The following is a 12,620-nucleotide window of genomic DNA, read 5'->3' as shown; positions in this document are numbered from 1 at the left end:
AACGCGATGGTAAACTCCCTTATGTCATTGCTTACTCTTCTAAAACACTGGATGCAGTACAATCCAACTATACCACTACAGAAAAGGAACTCCTAGCTATTATTCATGCTTTAGATAAATTCAGATCTTATTTGCTAGGATCCAAGATAGTGGTATACACGGATCATGCAGCTTTAGAGTACTTATTAACAAAGAATGAGTCAAAACCTAGACTCATACATTGGATCTTGCTTTTGCAAGAATTCGACATTGAGATTAGGGACCGGAGTGGGTCTCAAAACTTAGTTGCGGATCATTTAAGCTGCCTTGAGAATTTAAAATTTGACCCATTTCTGATTAATGACTTATTCCCAATGGATAGTTTGCATGCTGTGTCGGATAGCTTTCCTTGGTTTGCCCCAATGGCGAACTACTTCGTTGCAAAAATATTCCCTACCAACTTTTCTAAAAACCAAAGGGACAAGTTGAGGAGTGACTCCAAATACTACATTTGGGATGACCCTCACTTATTGAAGAGGGGCGTGGACCAAGTAATTTGAAGATGTGTGCCAGAATTTGAAATTCAACCTATTCTTGAAGCTTGCCATTCGTCCGAATGTGGTGGCCACTTTGGCCCACAAAAGACAGCTAAAAAGGTGTTGCATTGTGGATTCTGGTGGCCAACCTTATTTTATTCAAGGATGCTAATCGGTTCTGTCTGTCTTGCCATCAGTGTCAGAAGTCAGGAAACACGTCCCAAAGTAATGAGATGCCTCAGCAACCTATGTTGTTCTGTGAGATATTTGATGTATGGGGCATTGACTTTATGGGACCATTTCCTAGCTCAAGTGGGTATCTATATATTCTGTTAGTGGTTGACTACGTGTCAAAGTGGGTAGAAGCAATACCTACCTGCCTTGACGACGCTAATATCGTCATTTCTTTTATTAGAAATCACATTGTATGCCATTATGGGTCGCCACGAGCAATCGTGAGCGACCAAGGATCCCACTTTTGTAACAAGAAAGTAGAGGCACTGCTCAAGCGCTATGGGGTATTTCATAAGGTTGCCACTACTTATCACCCACAGACCAACGGGCAAGCGGAAGTGTCCAACCGCGAGATTAAGAGAATCATGGAGAAAGTGGTAAATCCACAAAGGAAAGATTGGAGCTTCTGGCTAGGAGATGCACTGTGGGTGTATAGGACGACCTACAAGACTCTATTAGGGATGAGTCCCTTCCGGATCGTCTATGGTAAGGCATGCCACCTTCCGGTGGAAATCGAGCATAAAGCCTATTTGGCGGTAAAGCAGTACAACATGGATCCAACCAAGGCGGGAGTGGCCAGGAAATTACAGCTACAGGAGCTTGAGTGTTTGAGGAACGAAGCGTATGAGAATGCCCAGATTTACAAGGAAAAGACTAAAGCATTTCATGATTATCACATCTGGAAGAATGATTTTCAAGAAGGTGATGAGGTTCTCCTCTACAATTCGAGGCTTAGATTCATGCCTGGTAAACTCCGTTCTAGATGGGAAGGACCCTTCAAGGTGAAGGAGATAAAGCCCTATGGAGTAGTGGAATTGTTTGATCCTAAAAGTGAAACAACTTTCAAGGTGAATGGACAGAGAGTGAAGAAATACCATGGCTACAAGCTCCCAAAAGAGCTAGAGGTGTTCCTACTAACGGATGCACCTAGAGGAGGAGAAGATTGAGCGACTGAGTGTCCAACTTAAGGACGTTAAAGAAAAGTGCTTGGTGGGAGGCATCCCACTGTGGTAAGATCTTCCTTGTGTATACCGTTTTGTTTTTAGCTTTAGATTCTTGTGAATTTTGTGACTTCTTGATGTTGTTGATTGCTTATGAATGCTAGTTTTATTGTTCTTGTTGGATAACTAGGATATTTAGATAGATTTCATCATTTTGGTATGGATGAATTGTTGAAGTAGAGAGAATGCTATATTTTGAATAGTGCATGAATTTGTGAAGTGTTCTCTTAACTACTAGCTTAAACACCTGCCAAGAATGTGTTAGAATAGCCCCCTCTATGTTGTGCTTAAAAAAAAAAAGAGAAATCCGTGCGCAAGCGTGCTCTGCGTGCGCCCGTCGGTGGTGCATCTCACACTCTTGGTACAAAAACCAGAGAGTTGTGCCAAAGTTGTGCCTACTCTATGCCCGCGACCTGACGCACAAGCGTACGTGACGCGTCCGCGTCGGTCACCAACTTCATCAAGCACGCATACGCGTACTGTGCGCGTCCGCGTCGCTTGTCCCTTCTGCCAAACTGCGCATCAGCGTGTATATGACGCGTCCGCGCCGGTAAAAAAAAGAGAGTCTTTTTCTCATCTTCCATTTTCTTTTGTCCATTGCATTCGCATACTTTTATTCTTTGCATTTTCATTTTATTTTTATAGCTTTTTTTTACCTTCTTTTTTTGAGCTTCTTATCTGAATAATGGTGTTCAATTTTCTTACTCAATTGTTGAGAATTTCTTGGTTATTTTGGTGCTTCTTGACTTGTTTGATATTGTTTGGTGATGAAACTTCTAAATCAATACTTAATCTTGTATGACTCTTATATTCTTTGTGCATTGATATGAACTTGCATGTCTTTCATGACCCACTCTTTCTAGTTGAACTTGATGCTTTTGAGTGCTCTTCATGCTTTGACTTTACTCTTGCATCAAATATTAGTTAATATGCCTTAGCTTATATTGTTTTCTCACTCACATGTTGTAGCTACCATGTAATGAGAACCTTACTCTTATTTGGTATTAGCCCCGGCCTATGTTCTAATTGCTTTGATATCTTTGTTGTAGGCTTAATTTTCTTTCTCTTTCTTTCTTTTTAGGTTGGCCACCAAGAAGGAAAGGGCAGGAAAAGCTTCTAAATGGGGCAACAAACAAGTTCACTGATAAACCAATATTTTATGGTTTATCTTATGCTCAATTGAGTGGTTTATATCAATTCTTTACTCACTTATTTATACAATTCGCATGTTTTATGTTTTCCTTCCTGATTTTGTGCTATGATTGAAAACATATTTCTTTGATCTTAATTTGCTATGTTTAATCCTCTCTTATTACCATTCGATGCCGTGATATGTGCGTTATGGGATTTTAGGGTTTATAGGGCAGGAATGGCTTAGAGGATGGAAAGGAAGCATGCAAAAGTGGAAGGAATACAATAAACTGAAGGAACTGCTAAAGCTGTCCAGCCTGACCTCTTGGTACTAAATCGACCATAACTTGAGCTACAGAGGTCCAAATAACGCGGTTCTAGTTGTGTTGGAAAGCTAAGATTCGGGGCTTCACAATGATATATAATTTTCCATAGCTGCCATAAGCCAGGCAACACGCACGCGTGGATCATGTGGACGCGTGACCTGGCAAAAACTCAATCCGCGCGAACGCGTAGACGACGCTTCCGCGTGACTTTCTGGGCTGTTTTTGACCTAGTTTTCGGCCCAGAAAACACAGATTAGAGGCTATAAAGTGGGGGAATCGATCCATTCATTCAATCATCATACAACATATAAAACATTCATATTCACAATTTTTAGGTTTTAGATGTAGTTTTAGAGAGAGAGAGGTTCTCTACTCTCTCTTAGGATTTAGGATTAGGATTTCTCTTTTTTAGGATTGCTTCTACAATCACAGGTTCAAAGTTCCTTTAATTTATTTTCTACTTTTATTTATTCTAATGCTTTTACTTGTATTGCCAATTTGGCTTATGAACTTTTCCATGTTAAGATTTGAATGTTCTATTTAATATATTTTGAGTTATTTCAGATTTATGATTGTTTTATTCTATTTATGATTTATTTTCCCTTTTTGCTTTGGTTAAGTAATTGGTAACACTTAAGTTATCAAACTCAGCAGTAGATTGAGATTGGGAATTTCTGATTGATTTGGATTGCTCTAAAGCTAGTCTTTCCACATGAGTTGACTAGGACTTGAGGATCAAATTGATTGGTCCACTTGACTTTCCTTTATTTAGTAAGGGTTAACTAAGTGGGAGCAAAAGCCAATTCTCATCACACCTGATAAGGATAACTAGGATAGGATTTCCAGTTCTTATACCTTGCAAGAGATTTTTATAATTATTAATTTATTTTTCTTGTCATTTAAATTACTTGTTCCTTATTTTAAAAAAACCAAAAACATATCTTTTTACATAACCAATAATAAATCATACCTCCCTGCAATTCCTTGAGAAGACGACCCAAGGTTTGAATACTTCGGTTATAAATTTTATTGGGTTTTGTTACTTGTGACAACCAAATTTTTGTACGAAAGGATTCTCTGTTGGTTTAGAAACTATACTTACAACGCGACTATTTTTAATAAAAATTCTAAACTAGCAAAAGTTTGTTCGTTCAAAATGGCACCGTTGCCGGGGAGTTGCAAACGTGTGCCTTATTATTGGTTATTATAAATATTTTATTTTACTTATTTATTTATTTTTATTTTTGTTTTTAATTTTTATTAGTTATTATGAGTTCTCACCCCCGTCGCTTTGAGTTTGGTTCCAATGTTGTTGCAAGGAATGGAAATTATAACAGGAACATGCATCAAGGTCAAAACAATCAGAGATGGACGATTCAATAATGCATGTCGAGGCAATAGTTATGGTAGACCCCTTCATGACAACCATCACCTACCAAATTACTACGGTCAAGAGCCATTCCGAGGTGCATACCAAGATCATAGATATGGTGGACCCCCTTGTAGTTACCAACAAGCCCATCATATACCTATGAACCACCTCAACCACCACACTCACAAGCCACCTACCAACACTCACCTCCATATGACCCTAACCCATATCCACCCTAATTCCAATCCAATTACTCCTAAGAACCACCACTCCCCTATGCACCATGTCCATATCCATCGACCCAAGAATCACGGGAGCGTCTCAAGGAAACAGTAGATCAATTTCATGCAACCCTTCATCAACTGGAACAAAAGCAAGGTTTGGGACCCCAGAATTCAGTCTAGCAATTAACACTCTTGGGGCCTTGTCACTTGCATTGACTTTCTTGAAGGCTTTATACGCCTAGTTTCGAATCCCGGAGGCCAATGGAATCACAAACATTGGTGGAGATTCCTGGACAAAGTCAAGCACAAGACGCCATAACAGGGAGCTCATTAAATGTCCAACTTAAGGACTTTAACCAAAAGTGCTAGGTGGGAGACAACCCACCATGGTATAAACCTTCCTTTTATTCCTAGTTTATTTTATTTTAATTTTATTAGTGTCATTCATAATGTTTGCATTAGCATCTGCATATTGCATTCTGCATTTTTCATAAAAAAAAAAAAACATGCACGCGACGCGTCCGCGTCATAGTTGCGTTGGGAAGAAAATAAAATTGAACAGAAAGTCATGCGAAAGCATGGCTGGAGGCGTGCCTTACGCACAATGATGAGCGGATAATTTATACGCTTTTTGGCAGTGTTTTTACATAGTTTTTAGTATGATTTAGTTAGTTTTTAATATATTTTTATTAGTTTTTAATAAAAATCACATTTCTGGACTTTACTATGAGTTTGTGTGTGTTTTCTGTGATTTCAGGTAATTTCTGGCTGAAATTGAGGGACTTGAGCAAAAATCATATTCAGAGGTTGAGGAAGGACTGCAGATGTTGTTAGATTCTGACCTCCCTGCACTCAAAGTGGATTTTCTAGAGCTACAGAAGTCCAAATGGCGCGCTCTCAATTGAGTTGGAAAGTAGACATGTAGGGCTTTCCAAGAATATATAATAGTCCATACTTTGCCCGAGTTTAGATGACGTAAACCGGCGTTCAACGTCAGCTCTCTGCCATATTCTGGAGTTAAACGCCAGAAACAGGTTGCAAAGCAGAGTTAAACGCCAGAAACATGTTACAAACTGGTGTTTAACTCCAAGGAAGACCTTTACACATGAAAGCTTCAATGCTCAGCCCAAGCACACACCAAGTGGGCCCCAGAAGTGGATTTTTGCATCATTTACTCATTTCTGTAAACCCTAGTAACTAGTTTAGTATAAAGAGGACTTTTTACTATTGTATTTACATCTATCTTTGATCAATCTTATGCTATCTTAGACCTTTATGGAGCCTGGCCATTCGGCCATGCCTGGACCTTGTTCTTATGTATTTTCAATGGTAGAGTTTCTACACACCATAGATTAAGGTGTGGAGCTCTACTGTTCCTCATGAATTAATGCAAAGTACTACTGCTTTTCTATTCAATTCAAGCCTATTTCTTCTCTAAGATATTCATTTGCACACAAGAACATGACGAATGTGATGATTATGTGACACTCATCATCATTCTCACTTATGAATGCGTGCCTAACAAACACTTCCGTTTTACATGCAAACAAGCTTGAATGTGTATCTCTTAGCCTTCTGATCTATGATCAGAGTCTTCGTGGTATAGGCTAGAATTATTGGCGGCCATTCTTGAGATCCGGAAAGTCTAAACCTTGTCTGTGGTATTCTGAGTAGGATCTGGGAAGGGATGGCTGTGATGAACTTGAAACTCGCGAGTGCTGGGCCTAGTGACAGACGCAAAAGGATTACTAAATCCTATTCCAGTATGATCGAGAACCGACAGATGATTAGCCGTGCAGTGATAGGGCATTTTGGACCATTTTCGCTGAGAGGGCGGGAAGTAGCCATTGACAACGGTGATGCCCTACATAAAGCTTGCCATAGAAAGGAGTATGAAGGATTGGATGAAGACAGTAGGAAAGCGGAGATTCAGAAGGAACAAAAGCATCTCCATACGCTTATCTGAAATTCTCACCAATGAATTGCATAAGTATCTCTATCCTATTTTATATTTTAATTATATTTTAATTATCAATTCACCATAACCATTTGAATCCGCCTGACTGAGATTTACAAGGTGACCATAGCTTGCTTCAAGCCGACAATCTCCGTGGGATCGACCCTTACTCACGTAAGGTTTATTAGTTGGACGACCCAGTGCACTTGTTGGTTTGTTGTGCGAAGTTGTGACAAAGAACTAAGATTATGGACGTGCGTATTAAGTTTTCAGCACCGTTACCAAGGAATGAACGATCACGATTTCTGCGCACCAAGTTTTTGGCGCCATTGCTGGGGATTGTTCGAGTTTGGACAACTGACGGTTCATCTTGTTGCTCAGATTAGGTAATTTTATTTTAATTTTAAGCATTTTGTTTTTATTATTTTTAATTTTCAAAAATAATACAAAAAAAATTTAAAAATAAATTATTCTATGTTCTTCAGGATTTTTAAGAAAGAATTCTAGAATCTCATGAGATTGGTTGAATCCTGGCTGGTTGTTAAGCCATGTCTAATCTTTTGGACCGAGGTTTCAACTATCTCAAGAGAAGAGCTTCTTTGTCTTTTCCAGCAAATTAGCTGTTGTATGTAATGTTCTGCTGAAGCTTGGCTGGCCATTGGCCATATCTAGTGTTTTGGACCGGAGCTTTCAATGAAAGCTTGGCTGGCTAGTAAGCCATGTCTAATTCCTGGACCGGAGTTTTAGACTAACATTGCATGATTCCTGGAATTCTCATTAGAAATTTTGAAATCCTTAATTTTCTTTTTCCAATTAATTTTCAAAAAATCCAAAAAAAATTAATAAATCATAAAACCAAAAATAATTTTGTGTTTCTTGTTTGAGTCTATTGTCAATTTATAAGTTTGGTGTTAATTGCATGTTTATCTCTTTCTTCCATTTTTCGAAAATTCATGCATTGCATTCTTCATGATCTTCAAGTTGTTCTTGATGACTCCTCTTGTTTGATCTTCATATTTTCTTGTTGTGTGTTGCATCATGTTTTTCATATGCATTCTTGCATTCATAGTGTCTAAAAATTAAAAATTTCTAAGTTTAGTGTCTTGCATGTTTTTCTTTTCTTAAAAATTTTCAAAAATAAGTTCTTGATGTTCATCTTGACATTCAAATTGTTCTTGGTGTTCATCTTGACATTCAAAGTGTTCTTGCATGCATTGTGTGTTTTGATTCATAATTTTCATGTTTTAAGTCTTTTGGTTGTTTTCCTCTTTCTTCATTAAAATTCAAAAATCAAAAAAATATCTTTCCCTTTTTCATCTCATAAAATTCGAAAATTTGAGTTGACTTTTTCAAAAGTTTTTAAAATCTAGTTGTTTCTTATGAGTCAAATCAAATTTTCAATTTAAAAATTCTATCTTTATCAAATCTTTTTCAAAAATCAAATCTTAACCATTTTTCTTTTATGATTTTTGAAACTTTCAAAATGATTTTCGAAAATCTTTTTCTTATTTCTATTTCATATTTTCGAAATTAATGCTAACAATTAATGTGATTGATTCATAAATTTTAAAGTTTGTTACTTGCCTATTAAGAAAGGTTCAATCTTTAAATTTTAAAATCATATCTTTTTGTTTCTAGTTAGTCAAGTAATCAACTTTAACTTTCAAAATAAAATCTTTTTAAATTTTCTTTTCAAATCTTTTTCAAAATAAGTTTTAATCACATCTTTTTCAAACTCAATTTCAAAATCTTTTCTAACGTCTTTTCTAACTTCTTATCTTTTCAAAAATTGACTTTCAAATCTTTTTCAATTAACTACTTGACTTTTTGTTTGATTTTAAAAAGTTTACTATTTCAATCATATCTTTTTCAAAACTACCTAACAAATTCTCTCTCTAATTTTCGAAAATCACCTTCCTCTTTAATTTAATTTCATTTTTCCTTTTTTTTTAAATTTTCGAATTTTAATTTTAATTTTAAATAAAAAACAAAAATATTTTTCTTTTCTTTTCAATTATTTTCGAAAATTCTTCTCTCTCACTTCCTCCTAATTATTTATTTATCTACTAACACTTCTCTTCTTCTTAAAAAAATTCGAACCCTCTCCTTCCTTCTGTGTTCGAATTCTTTTCCTTCTCTTCTACTCACATAAAGGAACCTCTCTACTGTGGCAAAGAGGATCCCTATTATTTTTTGTTCTCTTCTTTTTCATATGAGCAGGAACAAGGATAAAAACATTCTTGTTGAAGCTGATCCAGAACCTGAAAGGACAATGAAGAGGAAACTAAGGGAAGCTAAAGCACAATTCTCTGGAGAAAATCTGACAGAAATTTTCGAAAAAGAAGGAGACATGGCTGAAAATAATAACAATGCAAGGAAGATGCTTGGTGACTTTACTGCACCAAATTCCAATTTACATGGAAGAAGCATCTCAATCCCTGCCATTGGAGCAAATAATTTTGAGCTAAAGCCTCAATTAGTTTCTCTGATGCAACAGAATTACAAGTTTCATGGACTTCCATCAGAAGATCCTTTTCAGTTCTTAACTGAATTCTTACAGATCTGTGACACTGTTAAGACCAATGGGGTTGACTCCGAGGTCTACAGGCTCATGCTTTTCTGGTTTGCTGTAAGAGATAGAGCTAGAATATGGTTAGATTCTCAACCTAAGGATAGCCTGAACTCTTGGGATAAGCTGGTCACGGCTTTCTTAGCCAAGTTCTTTCCTCCTCAAAAGCTTAGCAAGCTTAGAGTGGATGTTCAAAACTTCAAACAGAAAGAAGGTGAATCCCTCTATGAAGCTTGGGAGAGATACAAGCAACTGACCAAAAAGTGTCTTTCTGATATGCTTTTAGAATGGACCATCCTGGATATATTCTATGATGGTCTGTCTGAATTATCAAAGATGTCATTGGACCATTCTGCAGGTAGATCCATTCACCTAAAGAAAACGCTTGCAGAAGCTCAGGAACTCATTGACATGGTTGCAAATAACCAGTTTATGTACACTTCTGAAAGGAATCCTGTGAGTAATGGGATGCCTCAGAGGAAGGGAGTTCTTGAAATTGATACTCTGAATGCCATATTGGCTCAGAATAAAATATTAACTCAGCAAGTCAATATGATTTCTCAAAGTCTGAATGGATTTCAAGCTGCATCCAATAGTACTCAAGAGACATCTTCTGAGGAAGAAGCTTATCATCCTGAGAACCCTACAATAGCAGAGGTGAATTACATGGGGGAATCCTATGGAAAAACCTATAATCCCTCATGGAGAAATCATCCAAATTTCTCATGGAAGGATCAACAAAAGCCTCAACAAGGCTTTAATAATGGTGGAAGAAATAGGTTTAGCAATAGCAAGCCTTTTCCATCATCCACTCAGCAACAAACAGAGAATTCTGAGCAGAATCCATCTAGCTTAGCAAATATAGTCTCCGATCTATCTAAGGCCACTTTAAGTTTCATGAATGAAACAAGGTCCTCCATTAGAAATTTAGAGGCACAAGTAGGCCAGCTGAGTAAAAGGGTCACTGGAACTCCACCTAGTACTCTCCCAGGCAATACAGAAGAGAATCCAAAAAGAGAGTGCAAGGTCATTACCCTATTTGGTGTGGCCGAACCCAAAGAGGTGGAGGAGGACGTGAATCCTAGTGAGGAAGACCTCCTGTGATGCTCAGCGACCAATAAAGAGTTTCCCTTTGAGGAACCAAAGGAATCTGAGGCTCATCTAGAGACCATGGAGATTCTATTGTACCTTCTTCTGCCCTTCATGAGCTCTGATGAGTATTCATCCTCTGAAGAGGATGAAAACATTACTGAAGAGCAAGTTGCTAAGTACCTTGGTACAATCATGAAGCTGAATGCCAAATTATTTGGTAATGAGACTTGGAAAGATGAACCTCCCTTGCTCACCAATGAACTAAATGCATTGGATAGGCAGAAATTACCTCAAAAGAAACAGGATCCTGGTAAATTCTTAATTCCCTGTAACATTGGTACCATGACTTTTGAGAAGGCTCTATGTGACCTGGGGTCAGGAATAAACTTAATGCCACTCTCTGTAATGGAGAAACTTGGGATCTTTGAGGTACAAGCTGCCAGAATCTCATTAAAAATGGCAGACAACTCAAGAAAACAGGCTTATGGACTAGTAGAGTACGTGCTAGTAAAGGTTGAAGGCCTTTACATCCCTGCTGATTTCATAATCCTAGACACTTGGAAGGATGAGGATGAATCCATCATCCTTGGAAGACCCTTCCTAGCCACAGCAAGAGCTGTGATTGATGTGGACAGAGGAGAATTGGTCCTTCAACTGAAAGAGGACAACCTTGTGTTTAAAACTCAAGGATCTCCTTCTGTAACCATGGAGAGTAAGCATGAAAAGCTTCTCTCACTGCAAAGTCAAACCAAAGCCCCTACAGTCAAACTTTAAGTTTGGTGTTGGGAGGCCACAACCAAACTCTAAGTTTGGTGTTGAACCCCCACATTCAAACTCTAAGTTTGGTGTTGGAAGGTCCCAACATTGCTCTGCACATCTGTGAGGCTCCATGAGAGCTCACTGTCAAGCTATTGACATTAAAGAAGCACTTATTGGGAGGCAACCCAATGTTATTTAATTATATCTATTTATTTTCTACTGTTATTTTATGTTTTTTTTAGGTTGATGATCATGTGGAGTTACAAAAACTACTGAAAAATCAAAAATAGAATAAAAAACAGCTTTAAAAATAGCTCACCCTGGAGGAAGAACTTACTGGCGTTTAAACGCCAATAAGAAGCATCAAACTGGCATTTAACGCCAGAAAGAAGCATCAAGCTGGCGTTAAACGCCAGAAACAAGCACCAGACTGGCATTTAACGCCAGAACAGAGCATGGAAGTGGCGTTAAACGCCAGAAACAAGCAGCAAGCTGGCGTTTAACGCCAGACATGCATACTAAGGGCATTTTACACGCCTAATTGGAGCAGGGATGTTAAGTCCTTGACCCCACTGGATCTGTGGACCCCACAGGATCCCCACCTTTTCTTCTCTCCTCTTCACACCTTTTCATAACTCTCTTCCACAAATACCCTTCACCAATCACCTCAATCACTCTTCCCCATCAACTCTTCACCACTCACATCCATCCCCTCTTCCCCAAACATCCCACCTACCTCCAAAATTCATATTCTTTCCCTCCCAAACCTAACCCTGATGGCCGAACCCTAAACCTCTCCCCACTCCTATATAAACCCCACTTTCCTTCTTCATTTTCACACACCACAACCCTCTCTTCTTCCCCTTGGCCGAATACACACCTCTCTCCCTCTCCTCCATTTTTCTTCTTCTTCTCCTTCTTTCTTTCTTCTTTTGCTCAGGAACGAGCAAACATTTTAAGTTTGGTGTGGTAAAAGTATTGCTTTTTATTTTTCCATAACCATTAATGGCACCTAAGGCCAGAGAAACCTCAAGAAAGAGAAAAGGGAAGGCAATTGCTTCCACCTCTGAGTCATGGGAGATGGAGAGATTCATCTCAAAGGTCTATCAAGACCACTTCTATGAAGTTGTGGCCAAGAAGAAAGTGATCCCTGAGGTTCCTTTCAAGCTCAAGAAGAATGAGTATCCGGAGATCCGACATGAGATCCAATGAAGAGGTTAGGAAGTTCTCACCAACCCCATTCAACAAGTCGAAATCTTAATGGTTCAAGAGTTCTATGCAAACGCATGGATCACTAGGAACCATGATCAAAGTGTGAACCCGAATCCAAAGCTTTAGCTTACCATGGTTCGGGGGAAATACTTAGATTTCAGTTCGGAAAATGTAAGGATGGTGTTCAACTTGCCAATGATGGAAGAAAATGCATGCCCCTACACTAGA

At 38.2% G+C, this 12,620-nt stretch overlaps 1 non-coding gene across 1 annotated transcript; it reads right to left on the bottom strand.

Annotated features, from left to right (window-relative positions):
- Positions 1-9,503: 9,503 nt before the first annotated feature.
- On the bottom strand, positions 9,504-9,611 carry LOC112774888 (small nucleolar RNA R71). Its single transcript, XR_003189343.1, has one exon. It is a non-coding gene; the product is annotated as a small nucleolar RNA R71 (small nucleolar RNA).
- Positions 9,612-12,620: the final 3,009 nt, after the last annotated feature.

This window comes from Arachis hypogaea, chromosome 18 (assembly GCF_003086295.3).
Source record: "Arachis hypogaea cultivar Tifrunner chromosome 18, arahy.Tifrunner.gnm2.J5K5, whole genome shotgun sequence".
Lineage (NCBI taxonomy): Eukaryota > Viridiplantae > Streptophyta > Magnoliopsida > Fabales > Fabaceae > Arachis > Arachis hypogaea.
The sequence above is the reverse complement of the archived record's forward strand: the minus strand, read 5'-3'. Positions and strand labels throughout refer to the sequence as shown.